Below are 12,869 nucleotides of genomic sequence, written 5' to 3' on the forward strand. Positions count from 1 at the left end.
CGACGTTTCATGCATTTCTAAGACATCTGGCATCAAAAAAAAAATTACGATTTCGGAAATTTCATGTACCCCCCCCTTTGGAGATTTTTCATGGGTCAAAAAAGCCAAACTTTGACCGCTTTGGGGGTCCACTTAATGAAGTCCGATTGAGCTCAAATTTTGCATGGGGACTTTTTTCGAGGAGACAAAACTTTTGAGCACTACCTTTTTTTGAAATTCGATGGCAAAATTTTTCCCATACATTCCATTGGCACCCTAATATACATGAGTTAAATGCTAAAGGTGTACATTTTGTTCAAATTTCAATGTTGGAGATATTCTCAAAAGCATGAATTTTGTAGAATGAGTAAGCCAACGACTTTAGGTAGACTATTTAGGCAGATGCAAATATTAATTTTCTTTTAAATTCGAGACCACTATGGAGGGCGCGAACAAATATTAAGGGCACAAACTTGAGTAAAAACAGATACAATACAAAAACTTAATTTTACATTTTTTTTAAACATTGAATGTATATCAAAAAGCTTTATATTTTATTTTTTAAATCATCCAAAAATACCTTCCAAAAATCATTCAAACTTATTCTCAAGTGACCTTGAATAACTCATGAAGGCATTTCTTAAAAAAAAAAAAACTTCTCCTGGTAATTCATATAAAATATGCCATGGATTTATTATAATTTTTTATGAAATGTATTTAGAGATTCCTTTAAGATTACGTTAAAACGAACGAGAAAATATTTCCAATTGTTCATTGTGGAATTATTCCAGGATTTTTTTTTCAGAAATTATTTATTTCTTCGGAATAAACATAAGCAACAAATTCAGGGAACTTTTCCCCGCTCTTTCATGTAGAAACTGTACAGAATATTTTAAGCAATTATTATTATTATTTATTTAGTTAACATCTACACAGATAACACTGAATCAACAATTTCACGCCACAATACTCGGTTCGTGGCCGCATCTCTCCATCCTCGGTTCTGCCCCACGCTCGCCAAATCGATACGCACTTGATCCGCCCACCTAGCTCGCTGCGCTCCACGCCTTCTTGTACCAACCGGATCCGAAGCGAACACCATCTTTGCAGGGTTGCTGTCCGGCATTCTTGCAACATGCCCTGCCCATCGTATCCTTCCAGCTTTGGCCACCTTCTGGATACTGGGTTCGCCGTAGAGTTGGGCGAGCTCGTGGTTCATCCTTCGCCGCCACACACCGTTCTCCTGCACACCGCCGAAGATCGTCCTAAGCACCCGACGTTCGAAGACTCCAAGTGCTTGCAGGTCCTCCTCGAGCATCGTCCACGTTTCATGCCCGTAGAGGACTACCGGCCTTATGAGCGTTTTGTACATGGTACATTTGGTGTGGGCGTGAATCTTTTTTGACCGCAGCTTTTTCTGGAGACCATAGTAGGCCCGACTTCCACTGATGATGCGCCTCCGTATTTCACGGCTAACGTTATTGTCAGCCGTCAGCAAGGATCCAAGGTAGACGAACTCGTCGACCACCTCGAACGTATCCCCGTCTATCGTAACACTGCTACCTAGGCGAGCCCTGTCGCGCTCGGCCCCACCAGCTAGCATGTACTTTGTCTTGGCCGCATTCACCACCAGTCCAACTTTTGCTGCCTCGCGTTTCAGGCGGGTGTACAGGTCTGCCACCTTTTCAAATGTTCGGCCGACGATGTCCATATCATCCGCGAAGCAAACAAATTGACTGGATCTCGTAAAAATCGTACCCCGGCTGTTAAGCCCGGCTCTCCGCATAACACCTTCTAGCGCAATATTGAACAACAGGCACGAAAGTCCATCACCTTGTCGTAGTCCCCGGTGGGATCCAAACGAACTGGAGTGTTCGCCTGAAACCTTCACACAATTTTGCACACCTTCCATCGTCGCTCTTATCAGTCTCGTGAGCTTCCCGGGAAAGCTGTTCTCGTCCATGATTTTCCATAGCTCTACGCGGTCGATACTGTCGTATGCCGCCTTGAAATCGATGAAAAGGTGATGCGTTGGGACCTGGTATTCACGACATTTTTGGAGGATTTGCCGTACAGTAAAGATCTGGTCCATTGTCGATCGGCCGTCAACGAAGCCGGCTTGATAACTTCCCACGAACTCGTTTACTACGGGTGACAAACGACGGAAGATGATCTGGGATAATACTTTGTAGGCCGCATTTAGAATGGTGATCGCTCGAAAGTTCTCACAGTCTAACTTGTCGCCTTTCTTGTAGATGGGGCAGATTACCCCTTCCTTCCACTCCTCCGGTAGCTGTTCTGTTTCCCAGATTGTGCCTATCAGCCGGTGCAGACAAATGGCCAGCCTTTCCGGACCCATCTTTATGAGTTCAGCTCCGATACCATCCTTACCAGCAGCTTTATTGTTCTTGAGCTGGTGAATGACATCCTTAACCTCCCTCAAAGTGGGGGCTGGTTGGTTTCCATCTTCCGCAGTACTGACGAAGGCATTTCCTCCGTTTTCCCGCCCTTCATTGCCTGTGCTCTCAGCACCATTCAGGTGCTCGTCGAAGTGCTGCTTCCACCTTTCGATCACCTCACGCTCGTCCGTCAGAATGCTCCCATCCTTATCCCTGCACATCTCGGCTCGCGGCACGAAGCCGTTGCGGGATGCGTTGAGCTTCTGATAGAACCTACGCGTTTCCTGAGACCGGCACAGCTGTTCCATCTCCTCGCACTCCGTCTCCTCCAGGCGGCGTTTTTTCTCCCGAAAGAGGCGGGTCTGCTGTTGCCGTTTCTGTTTATAGCGTTCCACGTTCTGCCGGGTCCCTTGCTGCAGCATGACCGCCCGCGCTGCATTCTTCTCCTTCAAAACCTCCTGGCACTCCTCGTCGAACCAATCGTTCCGTCGACTCCGTCCCACGTACCCGACGTTGCTCTCAGCTGCATCGTTGATGGCTGCTTTTACTGTTCTCCAGCAGTCCTCAAGAGGGGCTTCGTCCAGCTCACCCTCATCCGGTAATGCAGCCTCGAGTTGCTGCGCGTATGCCGCTGCGACATCCGGTTGCTTGAGCCGCTCTAGGTCATACCGGGGCGGCCGTCGGTACCGTACGTTGTTAACGACGGAGAGTTTTGGGCGCAGTTTGACCATCACCAGATAGTGGTCAGAGTCGATGTTAGCGCCACGATAGGTCCTGACGTCGATTATGTCGGAGAAGTGCCGACCATCAATCAGAACGTGGTCGATTTGCGATTCTGTCTGCTGTGGTGATCTCCAGGTGTATCGGTACGGAAGGCTGTGCTGGAAGTAGGTGCTACGAATGGCCATATTCTTGGAGGCGGCAAAATCAATTAGTCGTAGGCCGTTTTCGTTCGTCAGCCGGTGGGCGCTGAACTTTCCAATCGTCGGTCTGAATTCCTCCTCCTGGCCAACCTGAGCGTTTAGATCTCCTATGATGATTTTGACGTCGTGGCTTGGGCAACTGTCGTACTCGCGTTCAAGCTGCGCGTAAAAAGCGTCTTTATCATCATCAGTGCTTCCGGAGTGAGGGCTGTGCACGTTTATTATGCTGAAGTTGAAGAACCGGCCTTTGATCCTCAACTTGCACATTCTCTCATTGATCGGCCACCACCCGATCACGCGCCTCTGCATATCACCCATCACTATAAAAGCTGTTCCCAGCTCATGTGTATTGCCGCAGCTCTGGTAGATGGTATGGTTACCTCTAAACGTTCGCACCATTGATCCCTTCCAACACACTTCCTGCAACGCTACGATGCCGAATCCACGGTCCTTCAGCACGTCGGCGAGTATGCGTGTGCTCCCGATGAAGTTGAGAGATTTACAGTTCCACGTACCGAGCTTCCAATCGCTAGTCCCTTTACGTCGCTGTGGTCTTCGCCGATTGTCCCGGTTCGTATTCTCTCGTTGATTATTCGTTGCTTGATTTTTTTACGGCTGGCTTGCAGGGCCTGACACCAACCCCCTAGATTTCCGGAGGACCATTCCCCCTAAATGTTCGGAGGACCATAGTGCGCAGTTTAGCTTAGAGTCCTTCTCTGGCACTCGGACGATGATCAGCCGCCCCTGACATGGGGAACAGACGCTGTTGTGAGCCGCTCCTAACATGGAGTACAGACGCTCAAGGTTTGCAGAAGCAAAAGCAAAAGCAAACCCCCCCTTCCCTGTCAGCATACGACCAAAGTTCCCACCGGGGGTTGGTTACCCGATCTTCCCTAAGGTTACTCGTACCCCGGCCAGTACCGCGAGGAGGTAGGGATAGGAGTTGCTGGGCAAGAGGCTAAGGACCGCACAAAGGGGTCTATTTTATTCCTTCAGGTACGCGAGGTACCAATGGTACGCCATGCCCAGCCATTTACCAACCATTTTAAGCAATGCCAGCAGGATTTTTCTTATATTTTTTTAAAGAAATACACTATAATATTGCTAGAAATATTCTATCTGGCGTTCCTATATGGTTGTTAATTCATTAAGAGATGTTTAATGAAATTGGCACAGAAAATCCGAAAATTTTTACCCGGATTTTCTCAAAGATCGTTCAAGAACTCCTACAGAAATCATTCTAGGAATTTATCAAGGTTTTGACCACAAATTCCACTGAGGGGCCCTCTGAAAACCACTGGAGGGAGATCTTGGCGTACCGTTGGTCAAGAAATCCCGTGGTTTTCCTAAGTATTCCTTTACCACCAGCTTCAGGGATTTTTTGATTTATTTATTTCAAATACACTTGTTTGAGAAATTTATTTTTCTTCTGGTATTTATCTTAGATGTTTGAATTCCTCAGATAATTGGAAATCCTTTTAGATACGTCCCTTTTTTTTCAGGGAGCTCTTCATGGATTCATCGATTACTACAATGAGTTCTTCAAGTGATAAAAGCAGTAATATTCCCAGAAACTTTCAAGCGATTCTCCCAATTTCTTCATGTTTTTTTTACATATTGTAATTGTAATTGTAATTGCTCAATCCACACCCTGGCAGACAATTATCCGCCCATCTAGACACGGGCTGGGTGAGGACCTACCAAGCCTCCCCCGTTAACATGTCCTATACCGTTTAGCACACCGGGATCTTCCACAAGCAGGCGCCGGAATTAAAGCGGTCCCACAAGCTTCAGATACATTAAATAGATATAGTCCCTCTGGCACTAAACTGAATGGCGCCCTCCGCTTCACCACTAGTACTGCTTCCCCACACGCCAAGCACAATATCGAAAGTAGCGCGTTGTATAGCAAATACAGTACACCACCTCCGACACTATGCCAAATGTACAGGAAAAACAGCACCAGTAAGAAAGCGGAAGGCGCACCACTCGGTTCAGTGCCAGAAGGACTATAAGTATAACGAAGAAGAAATGAAAAGATAGTAGAGTTGGTTCGGTTATTTGATTGCTGAAACGAAAAAAACAGAAAAAACAGAAACAAAGTGTTAACATTAAAACGGGGTTTTATAATTGATAAATGTATCGATAGTTTCTCATCTGTTACGTTTCCTTATCGTAGCGCTGTCGATTTTTTCCATCTCCAGGGTGTTCGTCTCCGCTCGAGCAATGAGGACCATGATGAAATGAGAATATAAAAATGTGAGCATTAGTGTTGATCTAGTAATAGATTAATTTAAACTGCTTTTCATGTGCTAAGTAACTTGTAAACTCCTACTCAATTATGTTTTGTTGGCCTACACGTTTTATTTAGACACAATTTTTATTTAGAAAACTATTTGGATCCGAGATTTTAGGTGCAGATTGAGCATGTTTGATAAAACAAGCATCCTGTTTTCAGTTAAAGAATGTTCAAGAAGTTGATGATTCTGTTATTTATACTGGCTACATACAAGAATTCACTATTGATGTAATATATGGATATTGAAAGTTCCAACGCGCGATTATAATACTTCAGTTTTCATGCTGTTGTATTGGTGTAAGTAGTGGGAAACCAATCAGTTTGGTGATTCTAACGGTAACAAATAGCAAGACGAAAGGAAAGTTGATAATCTATCAGTCCTAATTTCATGATCCGTTTAATAAATTCCGCGTATGATTCGGCAATTTTAACCATTTATACATGTGTATTCGAAGAAAACAGACTACGAGCATTTATTACCTGTTGCAAGGTTCCTAAGTGATCAGATATTTATCATTTTCTACAGCCTAATTTAATAATACCTACATTGGGTTGTAACAAAAATTTGATCTTGGGATGTTGATTTGCCTCCTAATCATAGTTTCGACAATAGTCACATGCTTACTATCCCTTATGGCAGTGTTGTTGATTCTATTGTCTATCGCTCATCAGTTTCGCGCCACCCGGCAGGGACTTGGTCCTATGTACCCAATACTCTGCTGTGTCTTAACTTCACGCAATACATTCTGTAGATGTGTGATACAGTTTGCGGAATATTATGATTTATCACTTCGTTCAGATGGAAAATTCTGTTATGGTACCATATTCACATATCAGATAACTCCCACCTGGAACGATGTAATACATCGGAGACATGTAGATTCAGATGTATGTATACGATCTATGCCTAGTTCGGCTCTGATCGACAGGCAATCAGTGTATTCAGTTTTTCAACTAGCTTGAAGCGATGAACGTTTCAAGACAAGCTCTCCACTATATCTGCTAGCAATCACCGGTCGTCGATAGACATTTCGGTTCTTTTCTGCTAAAGATAGATCCGATTGTATGCCAAAGACTATGGCTCATGCTTTTCAATACAGCTGGAAAAACAAGAACTACACCCAGCACCAAATAGTACGTAACTATGAGGCGGACCGGAAGGTTTGATGAGCAATCCCCACCTTCTTCATGTTTTTTTTACATATTCTTACAAAAATTCTGTTATAAAGACTTTCTCAAAAATAAAAAAAGAATCCATAAATTTCAGGAATTTTGACAGGGTTCCAGGAAAATATGTTTACTTCAGAAGAATTCCTGCATGTTTTTTTAAGGTATATTCCAAAATTTTATCTCAGGAAACCTCTATGAGTTTCGCTGGGATTCCTCATAAAATGATATCAATAATAACATCAAACATTTCATCTTGATTGCCTCCTAGATCTGCATCAAAAACCAAAAAAAAATCAATGATTTGCGCTATACTAAAATAGAGCCATCGCTTTGGTTTGGCATCCAGTCTCAAGGAATCAAAGGAAAATCACAGCGAAGAAAACTATCAACAGTCGATAAATCAAACTAAAATAGAGCTGTTTCCACGAGCCTTCAAAGCATACGTCTAGGCGCAGACAGACGTTCAAGTTAGACTCAGCCACTTGTGTAAAAACATGGCCACCACAAATCGCCAAGTGGCAATAAGCTAACAGATGGCGTTAGAGGCGTATGCGTCCCGCCACCATCTTGATCACATTTCGTTGACATCATGACACACAACCGCTCCCACAGTCCACGTGCTCAACGCTAAAAACTATGCACCTATTTTTCGCGCTGGGTGGGTGATGTTCCCTTTTGATTCTAATTTCTCATGTAAAAGTTAATTAAATCCATTGTAATTTTTACCACAAGTTGGCATTTAATTTACTCACAGATTCATGCTAGTATAACACCCTTGAATGATCGTAACTCATGTAAAATAAATTGGCGTGAACAAATCACAATTGTGTGAATCATTTTTAAAGTGATTGTTTTGATATTTTTGTTCAGTGGGTGGTGGACTGGGTGGTAAGCGAGAAGATGAAGCCACGTGCTTTTACGAACTGTCACTGTACTGCAGCAATTTGCTCCCTAGGTGACACCACGGTAGAATTTACACAGGAATTTTGAATAAATTTGTTCCTGCTTAAACGTCTGTCTGCGGTCTAGGTATAACCATAAGCAAACTACTAAATACCGTACATCAAACAGAAAGTTATTCAAGAATTCCTTCAATGATCCTTTAAAACAGAAATTTATAGGTACTTCTGCTGCAATTGCTTCATAGATATTTTTTGATTCCACAAGGTGTAATATCAAAAAATACTTCCTGATGGGCTTCCTGGCTAAGTCCTCGTATGGGTTAATTTGTACTAGCAGAATATATTTTGACCTTTAAATCACGATTTTCAATATAAAACGTTTTTGACAAAAATATGAAGGTATGTGTAAGCTAAAGAGACATATTTTGCAAGCCTCTATTTTAGGGGCCCTCAAATCTACCTCCGCACCGGGCCTCCAAAACCCTAGCTACGCCACTGTGATTGACCGATTTGGTACTAGAATACATCATCAAAATGTAAAAATTGATATTTGTATTTTTTTTTTTTTGTACGCTACACAAATGATAAAATTTATCATAAATGGGTAACAAGATCAAGCTGAGGGTCGTGGGTTCGAATCCCACCGGTCGAGGATCTTTTCGGATTGGAAATTTTCTCGACTTCCCAGGGCATAGAGCAGTTTCCCACAAGAAAGGTGAATAAATTTCTTGACCGAATGGATCTAAGATAAGATCGGACAACTGGCTTCTTTTAGTTGTTCTTCTTTTCATCCATGAGCCCAGTTTGAAATTTCCCACCCTTGCGTGTTACGCTAAACAGTGATGCCATTTATGTGGAAGACGATACATCACTTCATTTGAAAAAAAAGAAGATGATCCGGATGCAATTTACTATCCTGTACACAATTTAATGCTTTGCACTTAATTTCTTATATTTTCGAGCTGATTTCGCTTCAATATTTTCTTTGATGCACATCAGTCGGCTAGTTGACACGAACTTTTATGAACACCCGCAAATAATAACAAGCTAACAATGTAATCCGGCAACACAGGCAAAACCAAAACAAACGCGTCCGATGGCAATTTACTACACGCAGCCATACACTCGGAGACATCAAAATCAACCAATCAGCGACTGGATCAAAAATTGGATCAAATTCTATACCCAGTTGTCCGATCTTTATCTTAGGCCGATACCCTATATTATTTCTTCATCTTTACTGACTGAGTCCATCAGAAGAAGGTGAAGCGATTAAAATTGTAATCACAATCATCATTCCAAAACTGCTGGTTTGTGTTCGAGTGAGAGAAGGAGAGAAATATTTTACTTTTCAGCGCAGGGGTGTTAATGAGTTGGGATAATTAAGATTAATCCAATAGTAAAATCATTGATAAACAATCAATTTACTAATTAAAATCAATTTTTTAAATTGATTTTGAAAAGTTTATTCAATTTGCAACATTGTTTGCTCAAGTGCTTTCCATAAAAACACTTTTTTTTCGTAGAGAAATTGTCGATCAAAGTCGTGGGAAGAAAGGCTTAGATCTCTAGTTTAAACAAAATTGATGAGGGTGAACTTCAACTCATTTCAGTTTTTTTTTCAAATCATTGTATTTCATTTGAGCCACATCCACATAGAACCTTTTCTTCAGGTAAATGCATTATTTCTTAACAAAACTCAGATAATATTTGTGGAAATGCTAATTGAACACAAGCTGAGAAACAGGCTCTATTCCAGTGAGGACGTAATGCCAGAAGGAGAAGAAGTAGAACCTGAGAAGCAGAACCATTCTTTAACCTATCAGTCGTCGCGCGGTTTGCCACCGCCAGAAGCACCACGCTGATGCTGTGTACGATAAGCGAGATTTTTTCACCACTGTTGTACAAAATACAACAGCGCGACGACTGAAGTGTTTAAATATTATATATTCTGTTCTTAAATTATGTAAAATTTGTCAAGATTCTATGATTCAAACCAATTTTCCTAACATTTTTATCACAATCAAAATTATCTGCATTCAGAAACTTTTAGTTATGTTACCTTCTTACCATCTCAACAATAAACTTATTTAAAAGATTATGCTCGATCCAATGAAGGATCGAGTCTGATCAAAAATTTAGTTTAGACTCATTAGAGTGTCCCTCTCCACGGAAATCTTTAGTAAAAGGCGAAAGATTTATTCGACATTTGAAGAGAGACCAGAGTAATCAGTAGAAGGTAACTTCAGCAACCCTATTCCCAGTCAACTTGTTCCGTGAGCGATACGTATGTGAAAAAACAGGCAGCTTATCACATGCGGCACTCGTCCGAACCATGTTCCAATAAGATTTTGACAATGTGGTGATTCTTATATGAAACAACAAATTCGTATCCAGTAAGAACAAACGATTTAGTACGTAATGAATCTATAGATTTTCAAACTTTTCATGTCAATGAATTAATCCTGGAAAGCCGTTGAATTGAAGCCATGCGATCACAGTACAGCTTCTTTTATGCCGATTTAACCCATAATAAAATCGCACGATTTTGTTGGACAGAATATGAAGATTAGGCTGTGGTTGCCTTGGTTGCAGTGTTGCCACATTTTTTCCGACTCTCATCTGTGTTTTCGACTAAAACAATCTTTTTTATCTTAAGTCAACCTCCAAAAATCTTGGTAAAAATCTGTGACGCAAAAACATGTAAAATTTTCATTTTTAAAGTCAAAAAAAAAATAGCGAACGTATTATGACTGTTTTTGGCATGTCAACAATTTCTAATTTTGTAATTATTTTTCTAAAAATAGTTAAAGGTACGTAATAGTTTCTAAAATATTGAAATATTCATGTATTTGAGAAAAACTAAACAGATAAATGGGATTTCTGATTTATATCTTCCAGAATTGTGTCCTAAACTCGTGAAATATCATAAAATCTTAAAAATCTTATTTATCTCAAAAATCTGTGATCTGTGGTCACAGATATCTGTAGGCAAGAGCAGGAAAAAAATCTGTGTAATTACAGATAAATCTGTGTATGTGGCATCACTGCTTGGTTGTTGCATCACATGCTTGTTGCACACTCTGAAGAAATACTACTCTGTGCCTGAACTTTAATTTAATTTAAAGATTTAATAAAAATCTGAGACGCCGGTCTTTTGATTATCTAATTATCTCTTCATCTTTCAATAAAAGTGAGATAATTTTCATTTCAAAGTAAGTAAACTGCAGTCTCCAGCTATTAATGCAGTACAAAAACGAGCATTTTTTGGAGAAATCGAACTCAACCTCTCAAAAGCAATCTTTTACAGTGTGCGGAAGATTTGATTTTATAGCAAAATGAAGTGTGTACACGAACCGCAAGGCATGCACCCAACAAACTTTTTACGCAGGTTCTTCGTTCGCAGCACTCTCTGATATCTATTTATAAAAAAATACATATTTGAACAATAAAATCATGTTTTGATCAGGGCTGTAGGTGAATTCCGGCGAACAATTTCTTCTAAGAGAAGAAATTTTCTTTCATTGCTCACCAGCAAGAAAATTTTCTTTTCTTCGAAGAAAATACGCGCCGGAATTTGCCTACTGGTTGGCGACTGAGTGGCTTGAACAAAAAAGGGTTCGATAAGGAATCAAGATAATAAATGAATTAGGTAATCCGACCAGTGTTGCTCAGACTCATTTCCCCGAAAATAACATTTTCCGAACTACGAAGCCACGAACTACTACAACCATGCTCTATCCTCCTGAGATGGAGGAGCAGATGGTTGAGCTTGAGTGCTGCACACAAAATCGATCAGTTTTGATCCCGGAGAGCCGCAATTCGGGTTTCGGTGAAATTAAATGAGTGAGTGAGTGAGTGCGAATCATTTCACCGAAACTTGAATTGCGGCCCATTGAGATCGAAGCTGTTGGATCCCATGTGCAACACTCAAGCCCAACCACCTCCTCCTCCATCTCAGGAATACAACGCACAGTTGTAACAGTTCGTGGCTTCACAATTCGAATTTCGGGGAAATGAGTCTGCTCAACACTGAATCCGACCAGACATTTCTACTTTGATTTTCCATAAGGCCTTACTTGCAATGATCGATTTCTATCCATCGTTTCTCTCTTCACATTACAGTAGAAATCTGATTAAATTTGTGGAACATATTCCAGTGTTGTAAGATCATGCAAAAAAAAAAAAAAAAAACAAAACAAATATGCTACTTATTTTGGCGATAGAAAAAAACTGATGCAAATTTTGAAGTTTTTGCTCCCCTATGCTTAAACGATGTCAATTATGATGAAAATGATTCTCCCAAAATTTGAAGTGATTCGGAAGAAATTTGACTGTGCACACGCCATTTGATGTTTATATGGAGATTACTATGGAAAACGCCAATCTTTTGTGTTCAGCCCTCTATCTCTTCGTCATAACATTTCATGGAAAAGTGAACACACTCATCTCATGTGAAAACTTCCCAGCTACAACTTTGCCGAAGATCACATTTTGATGGGAAGTAAGGATAATTTGTTATTATTGATAACAAAGTCTAAATCATGCTGAGATGATCATTCAACTACTTTCAGAGCAACACTGCTTTTTTGCTGTAGAACATAGTAGCCTGGATTACTTTGATCTATTCTTCCCGCCAGGAGCACCACTGTTGCCTGCCGAACAGTTGGTGAAGCATGCTACATGCAAACCAAGTTTATGATGATGAATAACAATTTTTCCTGATGTCCAATCAAAAAGTGGTCTTCGGCAAAGTTGTAGCTGGAAAGTTTTTAAATGAGGTGAGTGTGTTCACTTTTCCATAAAATGTTATGACGAAGAGATAGAGGACTGAACACAAAAGATTGGCGTTTTCCATAGTAATCTCCATATAAACTTCAAATGGCGTGTGCACAGTCAAATTTCTTCCGAATCACTTCAAACTTTGGAAGGATGCTATTTACCATGATAAAAATCGTTTAAGCATAGGGGAGCTAAAATTTCAAAATTTGCATCACTCTAATGATATATGTATCAGATGTCTGTCCAAGGTATAATAGATCTTGTAGGAGATTTCAGAGGTATCGACCGCAGATTCTTTTATCAGTCCCTGGTTGCATTCCATCAAAATCTAAAGGGTTTTTCATGGTAGAATATCAAGAGGACAGACGCCAGTATTTTTTAAGAAATTTCTTGATAATTTTGAATTGTTGGAAAA

The 12,869-nt window shown here is 40.8% G+C and overlaps 1 protein-coding gene across 1 annotated transcript in view; it reads right to left on the reverse strand.

Annotated features, from left to right (window-relative positions):
* LOC5576176 (dyslexia-associated protein KIAA0319-like protein) overlaps positions 1-12,869 on the reverse strand; it is a 79,823-nt gene that overhangs the window by 13,344 nt on the left and 53,610 nt on the right. The gene's annotated exons all lie outside the window — the stretch shown is intronic.

This window comes from Aedes aegypti, chromosome 2 (assembly GCF_002204515.2).
Source record: "Aedes aegypti strain LVP_AGWG chromosome 2, AaegL5.0 Primary Assembly, whole genome shotgun sequence".
Taxonomy (NCBI): domain Eukaryota; kingdom Metazoa; phylum Arthropoda; class Insecta; order Diptera; family Culicidae; genus Aedes; species Aedes aegypti.